General features: G+C 39.7%; 1 protein-coding gene and 1 long non-coding RNA gene across 2 annotated transcripts in view; one reads left to right on the forward strand and one right to left on the reverse strand.

Annotated features, from left to right (window-relative positions):
* Positions 1-13,825, reverse strand: part of LOC111588494 (plexin-B1-like) — a 77,085-nt gene extending 63,260 nt beyond the window's left edge. Inside the window, exon 1 of the mRNA XM_023298913.3 lies at positions 13,558-13,825. The gene's annotated coding sequence lies outside the window, so the exon portion shown is untranslated. The remainder of the gene's footprint in view (positions 1-13,557) is intronic.
* Positions 13,826-16,152: 2,327 nt separating this feature from the next.
* Positions 16,153-16,720, forward strand: LOC129349426 (uncharacterized). The gene is made up of 2 exons (XR_008602427.1): positions 16,153-16,377; positions 16,492-16,720. It is a non-coding gene; the product is annotated as an uncharacterized LOC129349426 (long non-coding RNA).
* The last annotated feature ends 4,613 nt before the right edge of the window (positions 16,721-21,333 follow it).

Raw genomic sequence — 21,333 nt, forward strand, 5'->3', positions numbered from 1 at the left:
GAGCCTGGTAGGGGGCGATTCAGCAGCTGGACAAACATACTTGATCCAACTACTGTTCAACTAATGGACACCACCGACAACCCTGAGCGCATGGACACACACTCACACACACACACAATAACAACAACTTCTGGCCTGTTTCTCATATTGCCAGCACCCACTTTCATGTGAAAGCACGATCTTACAATAATAAGCTCAGCGCATAGCTTGTGGGCTGAGCCTGGTGGGAGGTATCATTGGTGTAAACCCAGAACAACAAAGGGGGGAGCACCCCACCTGGAGATGGACGCAGAGTGAGCAGCTACCATCTATCTACAACCGAGGGACCTGAGCAGTCAAGTTCCGCAAATTAAATGTCTCTACAACAATGAACTTGGAAGAAACAGCCAGCCCGGCTCTTTCAAAATGTAACAAAATACCCCTACGAGATCTTTAAATTAAATGTCCAGCATGTTGAATTTAGTAGCTTGTAGCAGTTAAGTTGCAGATTGCCACCAACTTCCTTCAGCCTTCCCTTTTACGTGTTTGTAGGAGAAGCTAAAAATGACTGCCACGCTGATGTAAAAATGCAAAAAGTATTCATTTTTAGAAACATGTGGCCATGTTGCACGTTTCCCTGGTATGTACCCTACTGTTTAAAAGTTTGGGGTCACCCAGGCAATTTCATGCTTTCCATTAAAATTCACACTTTTATTCATGTGCTAACATAATTGCACAAGTGTTTTCTAATCATCAATTAGCCTTTCAACACCATTAGCTAACACAATGTACCATTAGAACGCTGGACGGTTGCTGTCCCTATGTAGATATTCCATTAAAAATCAGCAGTTTCCAGCTAGAATAGTCATTTACCACATAAGCAATGTCTAGACTGTATTTCTTATTAATTAAATGTTATCTTCATTGAAAATAAAATGCTTTTCTTTCAAAAATAAGGACATTTCTAAGTGACCTCAAACTTTTGAACAGTAATATACATAAGAAGGGCTCATTGTAAAAATAACTTGAGCTTAACTTAGGGTAGACTTCATAATATCATGTCAGTGGCTGCATGCAATGTAAAATTTCAAAACTTAATCCTTCTGTTGCATCACAGGCAAGATTCTAAAAGGACTCTCTGTCTGCGAACTTAGACTACATCCTCAATAATATGCTAATAATAAATGAAAATGATCTCCTTTTCACACTTATAGAAATGTTTTTATCCATACTAACCTGCCTCAAAAGCCATATCACATGACAATTGTTGTTGCCAGCCTTGGTTTAGGGTTGAACAAATTGCAAAAGTAATCAGATAGCATTATTTTGACAGACACTACAAATGTGCTATGAGTCATCTTTTAATGAGAATCATATTTTGTTGCATTTCTCTTCCACTGAAACAAATGATTGTGTGATTTTTGTTGGAGTCTGCATCAAACAAGCATGTTTCCTTACACTTGGAGAGTATTATTTGTAGGCCAGAACATCTGCTTTATTTATTATAATAATACTCCAGATATTGTTATCTGGTATTACAATGTGACAGAGATGATTATAGTCTCCTGCTGAATCTGAAACTCATTTTCTGAAAGAAGTGAAAACAGTCTAACAATAGAGTTGATTTGCTTTCAGGTGAATTGTAGAGAAAACAAGATACTGAAATCAGTTTCATTTCCTCCATAACAGCGTAGTGGTTTACAGTATTCTTCTTTTTCTGAGCTGAAATAAAATGGATTTACTTGTCGCTGAAACTTCTGATGTTCACAGTGTAGTAGTTGCTGTCCAGCCAGCGATCTCAGTGTGAACATTTTCACTAATAGTACAGGTGAGCTCAGAGTGTGACAGTCACACGTCAAGCTGTTACACATTCAGGTGTCTATAAAGATCTAGTTACTGTGTTTGGATCGTGTCCTCCTGTTCGCTCACTGTGTGGTCAGCTGTGCTGTAACCACTGTGGAAATCTATACTCCCCCTCTGCTCCCAGACACTCAGATACCCCCCACCCCTTCAGACTGCTGGGCTGCTCCTCCTGCTACATCCACAAAATCTAAACAAAGCCAGAAGCATACATTTAATGATTTTCTTAAACAGGAAAATCATCTTGTTGAAAAAAAAAAAAAAAAAAAAACCTAATGCATGTTTTATTAGATGGTGAAGGCATTGTTGTTGATCAGCACCAATGAATTAACTATTACTCAGCTCCCTGTTGAGATTTGTGGCTTTCAGAAGTGAGTAATGATACCTCATCATAGCCCCAATGATACTGGTCAGATAATGATAGCAACACACAACATAACTGGATTTTTTTCACCACCTGCTACAAGAAGTTGTCCATTTAGTGTGTGGCATACACTTTAAGTGCTTCTAATTAATGTATTTCAATATGAAATGAAGGAATCTATGTGTGTGTATTCTTTACATATCTCAGCAACCTTATTTCCCACCTATTTCTAACTTGGCGGGCATATTGCTGGGGAAACGAGGACATAAAGTGCTAAGTAGATTGGATAAATGGACACATTTTTTTAGTCGTTTTGAGGTCCTCAGTCTACTTTGCGACTGCCCGCGGACAATATCTAAGTCGCACCTGTTGCTAAGCAACATTATCGCAAGGCAAGAATGTTGTCATGGATCAAAGACATCAGAGTTTAACCGCTGACAGCGGGTATTGCACTAGTTCAAAATAATGTATCAAATTTCAGTGTTAAAAAATGTAACAATGTGAAAGAAGTCGCTTGTAGTGATGAACCTGCCGAGAATCTGTTCAGTTCTACATCAATCAGCACGTAGTTCACAGTCGCTGTTCTCATCACTGCTTCCAGAGACTAGCTGGTGAAAATAGTTGACAGTATACCAGATAAAAATGACAAGATTATAACACAAACTACAACTTGATTATTCAATTAGTTGGTTAATAGATCAATAGCTAACACCTGGTTTCATAATTTTTTTTTTTTTTAACAAACAAAACTGCAGAACAATGTCTAGGTTTTTGAATGCAATCATTTGCTGTTTTGCTCTGTTTGGTATCGGTGTGAATTCAAAATCTTTGTGCTGTGGAATTTTGGTCAAACAAAACGATTAAAAAATGCTGTCAGAAGATTCTGACATTTCATGACAAACCCATTACTCAATTAATTGAAAATATAATCAGCACATTAGCTGCAACTGTAATTCACGACATTTCCTGCAAAATTTGTATAAAAATAAACATTTTTGTTTCCAGTGAAAATTCTTAAATGTACAGTACGCCAACCTTTTTCAAATGGCAGTGTCATTTTTCAAAAAATAAACAGAAAAATCATCATGAGAAACAAAGAAATCCCTTCACTAATCAAATCAAGAGACAGTTATGAAGAACAAGTCAAAATGGCTCGTTAAGATATATGATTTGTGCAACTCATATCTGCAGCACTGACCTGGACTTGAACATCTACAAATCCAACAGCGGTTCTGGGCTGCTCATGTCAACAATCTAGGCTTCATGTTAATAAGCAGGCATGTTTTTATTGTGGCCAACGGCCAACTGGATCACAGAAATGAGGCAGACATTTGGGCTGCCATGGTCGAACTGGTCAAACAAACCATCTAAATGATTTCCTCTTCTTTCTGCTGCAGCTGCTGCATTTGGGGCAAACACACTCAAAACCGTGGTTTTCTCTGCTACACTCTGCCCACGGGCCAAGGCCCTTTACTCAATTCTACCATTCTGCTCCTTTACTCATCTAATATAACACTGAGAGAGAAGCCACTCAGTGGCTTGAAATACTTTGGCAGAAAAGTATCTATCTGTCAGTTCCCATGAGCCTGAGAACAGGGTAATTTAAAGCCACTTTTCACGTTCAATACCAACCTTCCGGATAAAACTGAAAGAGATCTGCGTTTCCCACTGAGCTACTGTTTGAGTGTAAGTGGAATGCCAGCATTTATAGCAACAACATGCAAATTCAAATGACAACTGATTACCAAAAAGTCTATGGAGTATATAGTATATAGAATATACAGTCTATGGAGTATTCACAAACTGCAGTAGAAAGTTTTGCTTTGTAATATGGAACACTGAAAGAGAAGCAAAATGTCACAGATTTAAATGTTTTCAGAGTTCTTTTTTTTTTTTGTTTTTTTTTTTGTTTTGTTTTCAGAGTTCTTAAAATGAACCATAGCATCTATTTTAATAAATCTAAATGGCATCATGATTGTTTTTTTCATTTGCTTATTGATTTGCTGTGACTGATCTACCGCCCTCGATTACCATAAAATCACTGATGACATAAACTAACTTCTATATAAACAGCAAAGGCTATCACATTAATGTAGGATGCACTGATGTTTCCACTCATTACTAAGGCAGAAACAGGGTCAGTTACTTTCAATTCACTATTGACAAAACTGTTAAACAATATAACTCCTCATGGTTCAAGTCCTGCACTACAGGGTCTGTGCAGCAATCATTAAAAAATCAAACCTAAATGGTTGTGTATGTTGACAAGAAGTCACAAAGGACTGTGGACATTTTCTGCAAGATGATCTCATAATGATACTACTCTGGATCCCTGTCTTGTCTAAAATTATGGTAAAAGCCTGGTCACATCCAATTAAATTAGCACCATGTTTTTGTATCAAGGTCAGCTTTGGTGATCTGCACTACAGACTCAGGTCTTCACAGTGCTGACCTTTGAGGGAACAAGGGGAGCTACTGCAGCTTTTCCACAATGTTGTACCATCCAGTCCTATTTCCTCTCTCTTGTGGTCACATAAAGCACTACTGAATCATGATTTAGAGGCAGACACGTGAGAGGAGTCCGTGGTTCAAAAATGTGTAAGTTCTGCCACTGTCTATATGGGTTAAGGGTAGGTGACGTAGTTAAACCATGCATCACAATAAAATGTTTCATTCCTGTCAACGTTGATAGTTCCAGGCTTCCAGGAGTGAATTGTTTAGGTAGAGGTGGACACAGCAATTGGGTGTTTTTAAAGCCAGTCTCACATGGGGAAACACTGGTCACTGCCAGACTAGCCTCCACCTGGGGAGGGCATGGACGGGGGTGACTAAAGGCCGAGGAAGCCTGAGAAGACCTGCAAGGAAACCCATGAGCTGAGCGATGGAGGACGAAGGGGTTCCAATATCAAAGTAAGATAGGCTGTCTATGGCCAGGGAGATGGCACACTTGGAATACAACCGAACTTGTGTGCTTTTTTGGCTTTTTACATCTCATGCAGTTAAGTATAACTACGTGTTGAACAATTTTCTTCTTTCTATTGATAAAGTGTCTGTCGCCGATACATGTCACTATCATTTTGTTGCCCATGCATGGTATGCCCTTTATTAGAATCTGATATCAGACATCATATACGTGCCTTTAATAGTGTTGCTTAGCAACACAGGCAGCAAATGTCTGAGAACCCTAAAAAGACCTAAAAAGCAGCCATTGCTCGTCCAATCTGCTTCAGTTTCAACACTTCTCATCCCCAGCAATAAACCTGCCAAATCTGAAGTGGATCGGATGTACAGTTATCAAGATCTGTGAAAAACAGACAGACAGACACACACACACACACACACACACACACACACACACACACACACACACACACACACACACACACACACACACACACACACACACACACACACACACACACACACACACACACACACACACACACACACACACACACACACACACAGAGAGAGAGAGAGAGAGATTCCTTAAAAAATAGTTTTGAGATATTTAGAAGACTAATGACTAAGATAAAAATCGTGCTAATTGATGATTACTTAGCAGTTAGCAGATTCCAGACTATATCCCAATGAAAGGATTTTGACAAAATAAAAACCATCTACACATAGGTTATGACATGTTGTAAATTAACCAGTAACCAGCTTGTTCTGCCTGAGACAGTGAATGGGCTTCATACTGGGTGGCCAGCAGACTGGCCCTGAAGGTATTACGGTTTAATCTTCAACCTTATTATCTTCCCTCAGCTTTTCATTAATCAGCAGGAGAACAGAGAAGTTGATTTTACTTTCACCAATGTCATCACAACATGAAACTCGAAGTACCAAGTGAGCTCAATTTTTACAGTGTAAACACTACAAGTAGCACTTAAAATACAACTGCATGAGCTTCCAAGATGCAAACGAGAAGTGTAATGAATTAATTCAATATACTGAAAGATAAAATGAAAATGTCATGTCCAACGCACAAATGGTCATCAACTCTATCAAACCTGAACAGTCCTGGCTCAAGTATCCTCATTAAAATCAGCGACTGTGTAACACAAAGTAAATGTAAGTATCATGTTTGCAGATACTCAACGGGCTGATCAAGAGCCCTTAACAGATGTGGCCCTGCAGGGAAAGATTCCTTTCATTTCATCTGTCTCTTGAGTAGCCTAAACCGATTTAATGTGTCCACTATCTGTCAGGATCTGAACTGTCACTCTAAAAATCCCCTTCACTGCTGATAAACCTGAGGATCAGATGAACAGCCATATAACAGAGAGCCCCTGCAGACAATGAGGGAAGCAAAGCTGACTGAGCCATTGCCTCTGGACTCTGGACAAACAAGTAATCCCAAATCCATTAGCTCGATTGACAGAAGAGTACAGCAGCTGAGCTGGGTTTGTTTGATCAATCAGTTCCCAGAATGTTATCTTGACAATTGTGCTAATGATATTGATCATTTATTGACCACTGGTGATTCTCTGTTCTTGATAGCAGCAGTAATGAATTCAAACCTGATCTTGAGAGCTAACAATGAAGAAAATCAAATGTGGGTAGGTCACTCTCAGGTTGTGCTGTGATTACATTTCACAGCATTAATGACAGTTGCCCGTTCAACCAAAGACACAGACAAATGCAGATGCTTTTCTTTAAGAAGGGGAATGTTCCACCTGTGAGGCAGTCAGATCGCTAGCATAGCTCCACTGGGTCCAAAGGCAACTGTTTGGGGGCCTGGGGCTGGGTGTCAGGGGCAAGAGCATAGGGGGAAGAGGGCTTATATTTCTGGTTTACCAGCAACTGGGCCCACATATGTAACTGCCCAGTCAAATATAGACAGAAGTGAACTACACAGAATAGGAAGTCTCTTTTCAGAATAACATGGCTGGTAATTACTACAGGCTCAGCAATCAGCCAGACCCCTGACTGTGAACATGTGAAAACTCAGTAGGAAAAATAAAAAGAGATGGGAAGAGTTCTGCAAACATTTCAAGGAAGGACAGAAGTCAAAACTGGTACTTTAATGAGAATGATCACATTGTGTATAACACATGTGCAGTCTTAGCAGGTCATAGTGCACAATTGGTTCAAGTTCCCACAGCATTGGCATCCTTTTTTCCCAAACCTTTTATATGAAATCTTGAAACACAGATGCTTTTAAAATGAACAAATTCAAGATTTTATTCTGGTTATAATGGGTTTTTGCAATGAATTATGACTACACAAAAGGGACATCTATGTATTCTACTTCTACAGTGAGGGGAGGGTTGGGGGCCAGAGGCAGCAATATAGAAATTGGCAGCTGGGGGTTTTGGGTTTTGTCTAGAGGCTGGGCTGTAGGCTGGGCTGAGGCTCTCCTGGGAGCTGGGTAAGGGGACAGGGGCTGAGGCCAAGAGCTGGTGGCATGGCACATACACAACTGTCCCGAGGCTGAGGGCTGTTTCAGAACAATAAAAACCACACCCTCTGGGTTTTATAAGGAATGCCTTCCTCTGACCCAGTGTAAGAAGATTACATTTTCAGAAAAGGATTACATCAGTGAGGATAAATGTTGACCATATTGTTGTATTAGCTACTTATTTTTAGCATCCAAACAGCAATTACATTTGCTGATGTAATTAAAGGGATTCCATGTAATTCCAGATATTTCATTTTTAGATAAAAATATAGATATTGTACAATAGAAAATAAAATTACACACATTAATTGAAGTATAACTAAATATGTAAAAATAAGGAGAGCATGATGCAAACCATTATAAATTTCATTAAATTCCAGATGCCAAAGATCTGCTAAACTACTCCACTGCCAGAACCAGAGAGATAACTCTGTCTGGCAACATAAGTGCCTACAAGGTACATAGCTCGTTCTTCCACATTGGAAAGAAGTGTTCGAATATGAAAGTTACGCTCACAATAACAAAGTAAGGTTACTTTCGTGCCTGCTCTTGCACTTATCATTCTCCACTCAGAGGGAGTGTAACAGGCACAGATTACGAATAGTTGGACATAAAAAGGTGTTCCTTGCCCATTAACTTGAAGTGAAGCAATGGAAATGTCCCTAAAATATTAAAGACCATTCTGTGGCAGGAATCTTCACTATATTTTCTTCTGTACTCTCCGGATGGAATAGCAAATGTAGTACAGTATATTGTAGAAACCTTTACAGGAGATCATAGATGAAGGATTCTGAAGCACCAAGTCGGTCTTTGAAGCTTGTTACAGAATATTGCTCCTGTTCCTTGTAGAGCTCAAAAATTAGAATCCATTCCTCAGCTTGTCATTAAAGACATAAAAGTTGTACTTTTGGAGTATCATGGCTGAACCATATCCAAGAGCTCGAGGGTACGCTTTAATGCAAGTCCATTTTTGCAGCTGAGAATGACATAAAATCTGAATTCTGACATTTATTTCACTTGCTTTTCCTATGATCTACCACACACAAATCACCCTACACTGCAGCCTTTGTTGCTGCTAGAAGTAAGATAACTAACCACAATGAGTCTTTCAAGGAACCCTCATCGGCTTCCCACTCAGGATCACTCCCAAAAGTCTTTGATGAGACTAAACCAGAAACCATAGTCCTAAGGAATGGACCCTAATTTGTGCAGTGGTGGTTTGCTGAGTGCGTCGTCCATCTGCTAAGTAAACTGGCACTAGTAAGAATAGCTCATGCTGATTTTACTGTCAGAAATGTCACAAATCAAAGATGGGCATCAGGGTCCATTATATGACTCATAATACATCTAGGTTTGTACTCGTCTTGACAGATATCCTGTACATTTATTGTAAAGTCTGTATGGTCAATAGGATGAGAGGATGGAGGGGGATTTCCATTTAAGTACAGTGAATCGAAGCTTGCTGCTAATGAAAAGGAGTATTTATTAGGCTGCCAATCTGAGCGTCAGCCAACTCCCTCGAGGGCTTACTGAGGCCTGGGATCCAATCTACCCAGCAGATAGAAGGCACATCTGAAGCAGGGTCAATCAAATGTGAGGTGTTTCAACTAAGCTTGTAAAAATGATAAAAGTCGCAGCTTGGAGAGGGAAATATGGGTTTAGTGTTTGAACAATGCCTTTCAGTCTCCTTTATCTTCCCATGGATGCCTGTGGCCACAGCGGTGCCCCAGCAAGTGTTCTCTGCAAAATCTCCACTCCCACAACCTATTACAGCACAAACACACACACATAGACTGAAGAATGTAGCATGAGGGACCACCAGCTGTTGCAGTGACCGATATGGGTAACGCCCAAAATACTTCTATCATCAAAATCTCTCCTTTCTCATTCACTTATACACCTACAATTGTCAGTCTCTTTACACTCTGCTTTCTTTCCAAATGATTTCCTCCGACTGGTTCCGAGGACTAATCAAACAACTACAATGAAATCATCCAAGTCACCAACATAGTCATTTATTAATGAGACAAGAGCTCATCAAGGCTCAGCAAGGAATCCCGTCCCATCCTTGTCAGTTGTTTCCTGTTTTAATCATCATACAGCTGATGCCTACACTTCTAAAAATGCTGCTAAAAATATATCTCACATGCTACTACAGTATGTGACACCTGAGATGTACAAATGAGAAAGCCTGCTGAGGAGGCCTCTGATTTCAAAAGCATTAGCACTCGTCTCATTTTATTGTTCCCACTCACTTCCAGTTCTCACGCTGTTGAAAGACAAACTACTTAACCTACAGTGCGGCCAACACTTGACACCTATAAATCATAAAACCTCATCCCTGCTGCATACATGCCCAGCAGTCTTACTTTTATGACTCACAGAAAAGACTAGAAAGTGGTCGTTTCAGCTGCGGAGCATCGCTTTTCAATAACCAGCTGCAGCTGAAGTGGCCTTCGACCCATTCTTCTTTATGTGCCTGAGAGGTTCGAGGTCAGGATGCCAACGTAACCACTTCCTGTGTGCCACATATAATGGAATAATCACACCACAATTTGATCTCAAAAGCTCTGCATGCAAAAATGGAAACAGCCCTGAAGTGCTGTTTTGGATTTTGAGGCACAATATCTGCAATCCCAGAACTAACAAAATGCTGCAAAAGGTGATTAGAAAGGGCAAAAATCCATCCAAATGTAACAATAAATAATTACTAGTGACATGCTGCTGCTTACTGAAAAATAAAACCAATTTGATATCATTTTACGCTCCTATTCATCTTTCAATAGGTAATTCTATTTTTCAACTACTCAGTTTTCCTTTCTTCTTTATCTTTTTTCTTTTTTTGAGGGTGGGGAGGGTTCTGACACATACCCACTCAACTATTTCCCATTTCCCTCAAATAACTTTTCTAATTTTTCCAGACACTTATGTGATAGCAAAATGGGGCTGTGTGTGTGTGTGCACGCACACACACACATGTGTAATGTTAATCATATTGTCGCATCACAAACTCTCGGAACAGCAGTTTGAATTTGCAATTGTGGTTTCAAACTTTACTTTTTTTTGTATAAGGAAAATGGCATATCGTAATGAACACATAAATATATATGTATATAAGATTAGGATAATATTACAAAGGCAGGTTAACTGATTAATAATATAATAGCAAACTAGAAAAGCACTCAGTGAGCACAGTACTCCGCCAAGGCTGCTTAGTCATTGCATCATTTCCGACGGATGAATCTTTGCAAAATTTGTGGATCCAGACTAAAGACGGATCACTGCCAAAGTTGAATCACTTGGTGCTCCTGTCACTTCTGACCTTCCCTGAAAATTCCATCCAAATCCATTTATCCGTTTTTGAATAATGTTGCTAACAGAGGGACAGACAGACAAACCAATGCCAATCGTCACATGACTCCACCGAGGCAGAAATATCAGCAAATGTATTGTAGATTAGCTGGAGTACCTATTTGTGACACCACCTTATTGTTTAATACGACCCAAGGAGACGGTCGCGGGGACTACAACCATTTTAGTGGTTTAGCTAGCCTTGGGACACCATGACAGAAGCTTCTGTGGTGATTAATGATCGACCTGTGTTAACACCTTGAAAAGAGCTGTAATTTACTGGAACAGCACTCCTATAGCTAAGTACCTGATGTAACCAAGACAGCTTTACAACAAATGTTAGGTGTTTGTGGTTAAAAATGGCTTTTGAAAATATGTCCACTGTACGTCATATGTTTTATTACTCCACCAAGGAACGCGACAGAGTTATGTCATGATCGCCGTATGTTTGTTTGTTTGTCTGTCTGTTAGCAACATTCCTCAAAAACGGATGAACAGATTTGGATGAAATTTTCAGAGAAGGTCAGAAATGACACAATGACAAACTGATTCGATTTGGGCAGTAATGGGGCTTATAGTCTGGATTCACAGATTTGCTAAAAATTTCTGTATTGAGAGATAGCAGCACAGCGTCACGGTTGCAACCCTACTAAAAATCAACCACTGCTGACTTACTGGGACATTGGAAATCATAGAAGGAACAACTGAATAAATTGTGGGGGTGTTTCTGAGTCCCATCAATTCCCGCCACCCGCTACATATTTAGGTCACGCAATTCGGTATCCGTACATAACGTACACATGCATAACACACGCCTGTGCTCACCGCAAGGTAATTTTATCAGAAAGACCATTCATCGCAACAACTGAGCAGCCTTGGAGGAGTACTGTGCTCTCTGAGTGCTTTTCTTGTTTACTAATTATTGTTTTATGATGGTGGCTGCAGTTCTAATTGGCTTCTTCGATCGGCATAACTTTTAAATATCTTTTGCAGACAGCCTCTGTTGTGTCTGTGGGCTTTTCCTCACTGGTGGCAAAATAATTCCACATTTCGCTTTGTGTGTCTAACTTTTTCACAAGCTAGGAGCAGTTAGCATCAGGATGCGCAGCCATGTCCTGGGGCCGTGGAAGCTGTTGAAGAGGTGGGCACATCCACTGAGCTGCAGGGAGTGGAAGCAAAGTGACATAAACACACAGACTGTGGCATATCGACGTTCATCTGCTGCTCTGATCATCTGTAGGGATGATTTCAGGATTTAATGTTTTTCTCAATGGCAAAGTATCGCAATATTTTTCTAGTTATAGTTCAGTATAGCATGCAACACTAGTTTATACAGTAAAGCTATAGCAGGAAGCACTACAGCACATGAATGATTAATATTAAAAACAATACTATCGATTGACTGGTGAAGAAAAAAATAAGCTTTTTGCTTTATCAGCTGCTTGGGGCTTAAAGAAAAATGTGTTCCTTTCAAAGTTCACTTGCAGGTGACTCCACATACGTAGTAAATAAAAGTTCCAGTCTCTGATAATGCATTAGCGCACACTTAATTCATCCCCCATCATCCAGTGTGGGTAATGCGATACTGTGCTTTCGAACGACGCTCAGCAAGCAGATGGTCAGCTATTGAAAAATGCCTGGATTCTGGGACCCACATGGTTGAGGTTCAAGTCTGGACTATACAGCCACAGGAATCTGTTCCATATGAACCGTGCTATCAAAACACATTTGAGAAGAAAGCTTCCCCTCCGCTGCACTGACTGCTCCTCAATGAGACCTGGAAAACAGTTAGTGTGGAGGCTTTGATTCTGATCACTTTCTAAGCTGTTTCTTGTGTTGCTAGATTAAATCTGACAGCTGTTACAGAACAGGGGGAACCAGCTGCCGAACGAAACTCCATCTTCCTTTTTTAGTCATTTCAACAAATCCAGGAACACGACCCACACTGACGGAAGCATTTCAACTGCTCTCTGCAACATCTAGAGGCTTTATCATTGTTTCACTCCTGCTCCCATTTCACCACATGTGGCATAAACATCATCCACGATCATCATGTGACAGAAATTCCAGAAAGTGGTCACACACCTGAAAGCCACTGTCAAGTTCAGTGAACACGGACAAAGTAGATCATTTCTGTTTTCTAAATGAGGCAATAAACAGGCAGCTGTGTGTATCCAGCAGAATGCTAGCAGGTGAACAAGGCATTTGACATTTGACTCGCACAGCTCACACACATTCCAATATCAGCTGACAAAAGAGTGTGTGCATGGTGGTCCCAATGTGTATCTATCGTGGAGAGCAGTGTGTGTTGGGTATATTAGGTTATGCATTATATGGACAAACTTTGTGTTACAGTCAAAAAGATTGAAATAACTGCTGGTTCAGTGATCTGTTAAAACAATATGAAGGATTTAAATAATTAAACACTTCATGTGAATTGCACTGTTTAATATTAATATAAAGAAAAAAATCCATTGTATCAACATGGTCATTAACCAGGGTTGTGTTTCTAACAAAGCAAAAAGAAAATGTTATCTTTCAGTGAAAAATAAAACAAAGTCTGTCTGCTATATTGTATTCTCCACTTATAATAAGAACTTACCTGATAGATGGAATGGTGGTATTGAGTGAAACAGACACTCGCATCCACGAGATGAAACTATCTGATGATCCAGCTGTACTTCACCAAACCGAGACAAAAAGAAAAAAAACACAAAGAAAGAAAAGCGGCGCAGTTTTTTCTTTTCTTTTTCAAAAAAGTGACTGTTCTAAAAGTAGTAAGAAAGTCCGAGTCCAGAGAGTGTAATGTGTGAGTGGGTGTGGGTGTTTCCCTCAGAACCGGCGGCTGTCTCTGCTCAGGACGGGCAGATCTCCACATCTGAGCGGCTTCACATGCAGCATCGAGCGGCGGAGCTGAGGGTGGAGGGCCGCCTTCACAATAAAAGACCGAAACCTGTCCACTCTGAACAGCACTCAATATAGCCGGAAGTGGGCTACATACAGTGTTATTGTATATGAAGTATATAAACGCCATTAAAGTATTTATTATTATTATTATTATTATTATTATTATTATTATTATTATTATTATTATTTATTTATTTTTATTATTATTATTGTTGTTGTTACTTTACTACATATAGGCAATATGCCCACCTAGTTTGAAGTAGATCAAGTAAACAGTTGCCTAGAAAAGCAAAGAACAGGCAGACATGCATGACAGTTCAAAAGTTTGGGGTCACTTAGAAATGTCCATATTTTTTGAAAGAAAATCATTTTTTCTTTCTTTTTTCCTTTATTATTATTACACAATGTACAACGAGATTTGAGGAGCAGCTCCTTTAAAATGCTATATATATATATATATATATATATATATATATATATATATATATATATATATATATATATATATATATATATATATATACATATACACACACAACAGTACAATATATATATACAACAGTAGGGTTCAAAAGTTTGGAGTCACCCAGGCAATCCCATGTTTTCCATGAAAACTCGCACCTTTATTTATGTGCTAATATAATCGCACAAGAGTTTTGTAATCATCAATTAGCCTTGCAACACCATTTGCTAACGCAATGTACCATTACAACACAGGAGTGATGGTTGCTGGAGATAGGCCTCTGTAACCCTGTGTAGATATTCCATTAAAAATCATCTGTTTCTGGCTAGAATAGTCATTTACCACATTAGCAATGTCTAGACTATATTTCTGATTAATTTAATGTTATCTTCATTGAAAAAAAACTACTTTTCTTTCAAAAATAAGGACATTTCTAAGTGACCCCAAACTTTTGAATGGTATATATTTGCGTCTGTGTGTATAAACTCTTGTAATATCCCATTGTCTGCTATATTTATTTTATTTATTACTTATATTTTTACTGGTCGAAAATTTGCAATTAATATACCTTTTCCCTCCAGCTTCAGTACATTTCTACAGTTGGAATGGTGACTGTTCTGGGGAAGAAAATATCTCTGAATCTATTTATTTAATTGCATCTAACTGTATGGATGCACCTGTAGCGCCTGCCAGAGGGCAATAGTTCAACAAGATAGAAAATCCAGGTGTGAACTGTTTTTTATAGTTTTCTTTTTTTCTGCTGAGCCAGCAGGAGTTGGAGATGTCCATTGGAAAGGGGAGAGGGCAAACAAGGATCTTCTGTGCTGCATTTATTATGACATCCATCTATTAGCTAATCTCTTTATCTGGCAGAGGGTTCCAAGGAGCTAGAGCATATTCCAGCTGACAGTGGGCCAAACCTGGACAGGTTGACAGTCCATCTCTCGGCTAACACAAATAGACAGATGGTTATGCTCATATACAATCACACCTACGGGTGATTTAGAATCACTGGTTAACCTACAGTGCATGTATTTGGACTATGGGAGGAATAGGCGTTCTAACGCTTTATTTTGAAAACGCTCCTCAGACATGCAGCTCTGTCTGCTGTCTTGACACTGAGCTGCAGCTTGATGCCCTATTTCACTTGGAGTTATAGTTTGCTGCAACTCTCATATTCAACTAGAGTTATGAATGTAAATAAAATTTACTGATACATTAAATTTGTTATTTTGTTTAAGCTTCACATTATTGGGTGTTTTTCAGAACATGCAGCACTTGTGGAAGATGTTCTTTTTGTGTGTGTGTGGATGGTATTTTTCTGATCAGTATATATTTTTTTCATCCATGGGCAGTATGAATCTGTGATCATACAAGTTTTGATCAGTAAGTTCAATTGGCCGTGATGATCATGATTTAGTTTTTTAGAATTATACCAAAATATTCACTTATGTGCAGCACATTGTGTATGTTTGAGTAACTACTGTTTCATTTCGGAAACATTTTGTATTTCAATCAGGGTCAACTTTGAAATTCTAACACAAAAATGAATAGTGGCTTCTTGTCTATACAGTCTAATACATAATGCATTTTCATACAGTCTGTGGTCTGTACCAACTAGAATGACATGTGACTGCCCTCTGCTGGTTGAAAATCATCATTGTAATCCAGTTGAGGTGTCTTAAAATCATCCATCAAAAGCCGCGATTCCACAAGCATCTACTCGGCGCGGTACGGCTCTCCACTATTGTATTTGACTCGGCTCATCTCGGTTTAGTTGTTTTTCCATATAGCCTCATCGTGGGTGGAGTCGTCATAGCACGGCGGCCGAAAGTACCTTAACGTCATCTGTGTGCGACACAAACACAACATAACAGAGGCGATGGTACACCTGCTGCTCGGTCTGTGGCTTTCTGTCAGATTCAAAGTAATAGAAGAGTCAGAGAAAGCTGAGAGTGGCGAGTCGAAACACTGAGGAGACACACAGGAGAGTTTGGGAGGCGATACAGCAGTATCAAGCCGAAGAGGATACAAACTAGACGACATATGAGGGTAAGCTAATGCTAGTTCGCTAGCTATCGTGTATCAGTCCCGTGAACGACCCTGTAATGGCTGCAGTTTATCGCTATTAGGTATTAAAATATGTATGCTGTGTATGTGTTTCAGGTGGCTCTCTCATGAGGCTTCATGGGATTTACCTGAAGCAGCAGCACATGAGCCTGCAGTGGCACAAGGTGTAGAGGAGGAGGACAGAGATGTACAGGATGCACTGATGCAGTACGTGTCATGCAAAAGTTAAAAGTTATTCTTCTCGTTATACTTCTGTTTTTCGGTCCCCGGACCACTATTGTTTTCTTTAATGCAATTCTGACAATAAACTTTTGTACCTTTTGCAGATGTGTCTATGCTATTGTTTTATTTGTGAAGGTTAGCAAGATTACATGACAAATTAAATGCCAAAACATTAAAACAGCTGTTTTAAGACTATTCCAGTTTGATAAATCAGTATTGCTTTGGTGTAATTCAGTCAACGGAATTATGAACCATAAAGTAGTTTGTGTTAAAACATGTTAAATCCGTTAAGTCTCGTTCTGATCATGCTTGCAGACATTTACACCTGCAATAATAATAATGCAAAAATCAACCATGGTCTCTGTTTACCGTGTCTTACCAGTGATAAGACGTTGCTGTTACGTGCTGGAGGTTGATGTTGACAGGGTCGGTGTCCGAGTTGGTACTGGTGCTGGAGAGGAGGCAGGGGAGCTGGGGGCTCCATGACGGAGGTGGAGTAGGCTTCGCACGTTGAAAGGGATTCTTGAACAGAAATAAATATTCACCCTAAGTACACGAAAAATACGACATTGTAACTTGTGAAAAAATAAACCTTTAAGACCACTAGCTTAGTTCGTCATGCTGACTGATGTATTAGCTTCTGAGAGCTAAACGTTAGAAACAGCAGCACGAAATACAAGCGGAGCACGGAGCTAGCGCCGATGGCTAACTAGCTAGCTTATTGTCTGCTACAGGAGACAACAACGTTACTTTCTAAATATACTTGTTTGATTAAAGGGAGCTTGCCACCAATGGGATAAATGATGTAAAAGTTTCTTGAAGTCACAAAACACTCACCGTCCTCGAACGTCTCCAACATGCAGCAGCTGAGTCTCCTGTTGCTGGCGGTGCGGTGCCATTAAATAGTGTTCATTAAACCTCTTCCAACACCTCCTGGTTAACCCATGCTGGCCGTTGTGGTCCTTGGTGGACCAATAGTCATTTTTGAGCTTTTTCAGCTTCTCCCTACGCTGCTTCATTGTCCTCTTTATATACAGTCTACGGTATACGTGGGTGGCCATCCGCTCAGAGACCTCCTGATAAACTTTCTCCGTCCAGCTCCCTCTGTATTCTTTGGTCCACCACCAAAGACAGAAAAGTCTCGACCTCTTCATTCACCCACGGTACAGGTCTGGCTGTTATATTAAAATTATGAAGAACAGAGAGTTCCGTGAAGAGCAATGCACACCGTTGCTGTTTAGTTTTTTTTTAAATGCCGGTGTTTCAGTTTGACTGGTGATCAGGTTAACTGGCGATAGTTTCCGTCTCCAGATGTTTCGTTCGCAGATTCGTCACGATCAGACCTGGATTTACGTGAAATAAAGATACCAGATAAAGAAGACGTCGCCGAAAAACGTCGGCATCACTGCTTAATAAAGTCTGTATCCATGTAAATATCATCTACAGACAGTAAAAAGAAATGTGCGGGCCGAAATAAAAAACACGTATTTTTCAAGTACGGTGAGAGGATTCGAAACCACGTAATCCAGCGAAAAAAACTATGAGATCATCGTTTTACTCATCGTACTACCAATCAGCTCGACAAGCATCGACAAGCATTCTGCTTCATCTATATGGATCACTGCCAGCAGAACCTATCAGTTCTGCTGGCAGTGCGTTAGATCACCAATTAGGCAAACGTTCGGGGAATGCGGAATCCCGCAGTCCAAAATATTGGAGAGTTTCTGCGTGATTGTTACCCAGAATTGATAGACGGGTGTACAAAGCCACAGAGCGTGAAAGTAAGTGTCCGTCATGTTTTGGGTGCATTGCGTACATGTGTCTGAGCGCGAGAAGCCCATTTTATACAGTTTATATTGCGTTATATGCGTTCTGTGAAGCACTTTAAATTGGATCAATTGTAAGTTGGTGTTTTTAGTCATTTTAAATGTGTTTTCACAGATCTGGGTCCAAAAATCTGAGTCAAAAGATTTGAATACGTCTTTTTCCCATTTTTGAATTGGTAGGTGTATAGAGTGTGTCTTTGAGAGTAAACTATAAATTTTTGAGAGATTCTTCTTATTTCTTGGAGACAGTTTCACAATGTATTCGACAAATTCAGGTGGCTGTAAATCCATTGGCTGTAAAGTAGTCTGAAGCGATGGAATTCTACTTGTAATCGTCTTCTTTACCTGTAGGTACTGAAGAAAATTTCCATTTCTTATTTCAAATGTTTGGAATAAGTTTATATATGTCCTAAATGTGTTATCATCCAGAAGGTGATGGAGGTGAGTGACTCCTCTCTCTGCCCATGTGCTGAAATAAAGAGCTATTTTGTTGTTTGCAAAATCAGGGTTGTGCCAGATTGGGGAGAGTATACTGGGTTTTAATTGGGAGCCTGTGACTTCCAGTGTTTTCCACCAAGCAGACAAGGTGGAAGCGATCATAGGGTTCTTGAAGCAGGAATGATGTTTAAGGGCAGAAGTGATAAAGGGAAGGTCAGAGATTTTGATCTGGTTACAATCTAACTGTTCTAGTTCCAGCCAGGAGTTATATTCTTCATGTGGATGTATCCATTTGGTGAGATATTGTATTTGGTTGGATAAATAATAATACATGAAGTTGGGAGCCTCCACTCCCCCTTCGGATTTATTCTTCTGGAGGGTAGTCAAACTGATTTTAGCCTTTTTATTCTTTGAGTAGAATTTACCAATAGCGGAGTCTAACGATTGGAACCACTTTGATGTGGGTTTAAATGGAATCATGGAGAAGAGGTAGTTGATTTTAGGGAATATTTTCATTTTGACTGTAGCTATTTGTCCCAAAAGGGAGATGGGGAGGTTGTTCCAACACCTCAGATCATCACAGACTTTGTCCGAAAGTGGAGTGAAGTTCAGGTGAACTAATTCTGAGAGTTTGGAGGAAATATTTATGCCCAGATATCTGATGTTGCCAGTAGGAAAAGAATAATGTGAGTTTTGGACTGCGGGATTCCACGAGTTTTCTGTTAAAGGTAATATAATTGATTTTGACCAGTTGACGGAGTAGTCTGAAAGACACGAGAAGGTTGTGATGAGGTTAAATACTTCCTTTACTGAAGTTTTGGGTTCTTGTAGATAAAGTAAGATGTCATCTACGTATAGGTTAATTTTATGTTCAGACTCCAGAGCACAGATACCTTTGATATCGGTGTTCTGACGTACAGCTGTTGCTAATGGTTCGATAAAGATCGCAAACAATAAGGGAGAGAGTGGGCATCCCTGTCTCGTTCCCCTTTGCAGACTGAAGCTTTGTGAAGTGATCCCATTAGTGGTGACTGTAGCCTTGGGTGAGTTGTACAGAGCTGATACCCACTGGATAAACGATCCTCCGAAGCCAAATTTGTGGAGCACAGCAAAGAGAAAGGACCAATTAACTTTGTCAAAGGATTTTTCTGCGTCCAGTGACGTAACAATAGCATCTTTGTTGTGGCGTTGCGTCAAAGAGATTAGATTTAGATGTCTTCTGATATTGTTGGTGGAGTGTCGGCCATTTATAAATCCTGTTTGATCGCTGTGAATTATTGACAGGATGATTTTCTCCAGCCTAGAGGCGAGAGCTTTTGAGATAATTTTGATGTCGGTGTTGATTAGTGACAGAGGTCGATAGCTAGAGGGAAGCGTAGGATCTTTGTCTGGTTTCAATAATAATTTAATTGCAGCTGTATTCATGTGCGGACTGATATAACCATTACTTTTAATCTCTGTCACTGTCCTGAAGAAAACGGGTGCTAACACTGACCAAAAATATTTAAGAAATTCAGCAGGGAAACCATCAGGGCCAGGTGCCTTGCCTGCTGGCATACTGTCTAATGCCTTCCTGCAGGTTTCAGGGCTCTCAGGGTGAATCTCTACCTGATAAATGTTATAATTCTGATATTTTTCTTATAAATTTAACGTCTTTCTGCAGGTTTCAGGGCTCTTGGGATTAATCTGCCTGATAAATGTGACAATTTTGATGTTTTCCACTAAATTTAGCATCTTTCTGCAGGTTTCAAGGCTCTCAGGGTGAATCTCTACCTGATAAATGTTATAATTCTAATATTTTTCTCATAAATTTAATGTCTTTCTGCAGGTTTCAGGGCTCTCTGGATTAATCTCCCTGATAAATGTTACAATTCTGATGTTTTACTCTAAATTTAGAATCTTCCTGCAGGTTTTGGTGTAATTTCTCAGTTTTTCCTCTGAATTTAGCATCTTCCTGCAGATTTCAGGGCTCTCAGGATGAATCTGCCTGATAAATGTTACAATTCAGATTTTTTTCCTCTAAATTTAGCATCTTTCTGCAGGTTTCAGGGCTCTCAAGGTGAATCTCTACCTGATGAACATCTTCCTGCAGGTTTTGGTCTAATTTTGATGTTTTCTCTCTAAATTTAGCATCTTTCTGCAGGTTTCAGGATGAATCTCTGCCTGATAAATGTTATAATTTTGATGTTTTCGAACCTTCTGAAAGGTGACAATCTTCCTGTTTTTACAGTTTCTTACTAGAGGAGGGCAGGTTTTGTTTTTTTTTTTTTACTTGGGGAGGGCAAATTTGGGAGTAGTTTTAATGAGAGCAGGTTTGGGGCTGGTTTTACTTTGAGGGCAGATTTGGGGGTAGTTTTACTCAGGGACGGCAGGTTTAAGGGCAGTTTTACTTGTTGAGGGCAGGTTTTGGGCTGTCTTTTACTTGGTGAGGATAGATTTGGGGCAGTTTTAC

This window comes from Amphiprion ocellaris, chromosome 8 (assembly GCF_022539595.1).
Source record: "Amphiprion ocellaris isolate individual 3 ecotype Okinawa chromosome 8, ASM2253959v1, whole genome shotgun sequence".
Lineage (NCBI taxonomy): Eukaryota > Metazoa > Chordata > Actinopteri > Pomacentridae > Amphiprion > Amphiprion ocellaris.